Below are 2,186 nucleotides of genomic sequence, written 5' to 3'. Positions count from 1 at the left end.
GAAGCACCAAGAGCTTAAGACCATATTTCATAAAAACAATGTCATGGGGCACACACTTTTAAGTACCAACGATCTGAGCGTGCACTGTGCTAATGGACAAACCAGCAAAGCAGTGAGGTTCCTGAAACCTGCATTCATTATTTAAAATTGTGCCATAAAAAATTACAATCACTGGAAAAAAAGGCAGCTTTCCCCAGATACAAGCCAATTGCTTGGTCATTACCAGCACATGGAAGAGAAAGCTCCACAGGGAGTAAACTAAACGTTGCTGTGAAACATTTCACATTTATTTATTTATTTTTTCAAGATTTCAGATGGGCCTGATATAAAACATCTAATCTAAACAGTCTGATCTGCAAGGAGGACATGGTTTGAAAACTCAAATCCAAACTCAAGGCTTCTTTCTTACTCAAACATGATCCCAATAATGCAGTGACAGGGTACTCACTGAAAATCTTACAGATGAAACATATTTTCCTGTTGAAAGACAAATTCAAATTTATTTTTAAATCTTGCTGGCTTGCTTTGAACCCAGTTTTATTTCCAAACAGGAGATGGTTATTAAAGGATAACTAAGTATTGCCTTCCATAAAAATAATTTTTTGAGAATAACCAGGAACATTTGACTGAGATTTCTAGGATTCATATAGCCATCCCTCTGCAGCTTAGACTTTGCATTTGACACACAGCAGAAACTTCCATAGCTAGAACAGAGGAAAAAGACTAAAAGACCTGTGCCAATAAAAGAGTTTAGGACAGTTTGACATTTCAAATACATACATGAAAGAAATAATTTGGAAAAACTGTTAGAAGAAGGAAAGTCTTAAATCCCCATTTATAAAACTAAGTTATCACCCCCACCCATGAACCTTTGAAAGAAATCTACCCTGTGATTTTAAAAGGAAATCGTGATTTTTTAATAGTTCTTTCAAAACAAGCTTAAATAATAAAAAAAACTTATTGCCCACAGATTTAGAAATGTGCTAATGAAAAAGAAAAGTTATGATTTCACAGTGTACATTCTTCAATTAAAATTATCAATATTGTAACAAGTAGAATGAAAATGATTCCTGCATTGTGCTGAAATGTGTAGCTGTGCTAAAGCAAGCTCAAAACTTAAGACAGATCAAGTGGGACAGAAAGTGCAAATTCCTGAGAGCTACAGTTAAGTATAATTTATTTTAATGCACCCTCCCTTCCCATTTGCCCTCAAATGGCAGCCATTTATGCTAGAATGAAGTCCGTGTTTCTTACGGGTGTTATTAAGGTGCACAGTGACTTCAACTGATTCCAAGGCCCTGCTGCACTACTTTTCTGTACAAACAAATTAGATGGAACATTTTTGTTCCTTAGAGTGCATAGTTCAGACAAAGAAAAGATTATCTTTCCCCTTTTACAGATGAGGAAACAAAAAGTAAAACAAGTTGACCAGGGTCACAAGCATGAGTGAATGAGCTTTCTTGAGTCTCAGTGGTCCCTGACTCAAACAGGAGACTGCTCGCTTTCTCTACCTGCAGTGCTCTGCAACTATTCTACTGCTGTGTTTGCACTGCAGTCAAAAAACTAAGGTGCAAAAAGCAATTTTGAATAAGAACATTATTTATCCACTTGAAGTTTTCTCTTTTTAGGGCTTCTGGTGCCCTGCTAGGTGCTCTCAGCTCTTGCTGACATTAGTGAAAGTCAAGGTAATTCAGATTTCCTTTGGTGATCCTCAGTACCTTCAAAAGTTTACATATTGCCAAAAATTCAGAAAGCAAAAATTCAAGCTATTCAGGTCTTGTCTCTGTTGCAACTCCTCTCTATAAACTGTATTTGCAGTTCTGCTCCTACAGCTTGTTCCTTCTCTTCTCTTCTTTCCCTGCATCGCCGCTCTTTGAACAAACTGGGCTTCAGGAATACATTTATTCTTCTTACAAAGTCTATATGATAGGTGCATTGTGCAATTTTCAGTGTTAGTCATATTAAAGCTCTGGTTAAAACAAGTTATATTTGACTATGAATAAAATCTGAAATGATACAGATTTTTTTTAAGAATCCATTCATCACTGGACTTTCAACAATGATTTTCAATGGATAACTAGATGACTTGGTTCCACAAGAGATGATGTGATAAGGCACATTTCCATCCTATCTTAATAGTGGAAATAATGTAATTAAAGCATTGCATCAGTTATTCATAAAAAGGT

This window comes from Antrostomus carolinensis, unplaced genomic scaffold (assembly GCF_000700745.2).
Source record: "Antrostomus carolinensis isolate BGI_N321 unplaced genomic scaffold, ASM70074v2 scaffold12559, whole genome shotgun sequence".
Taxonomy (NCBI): domain Eukaryota; kingdom Metazoa; phylum Chordata; class Aves; order Caprimulgiformes; family Caprimulgidae; genus Antrostomus; species Antrostomus carolinensis.
Note: the sequence above shows the minus strand (reverse complement) of the source record.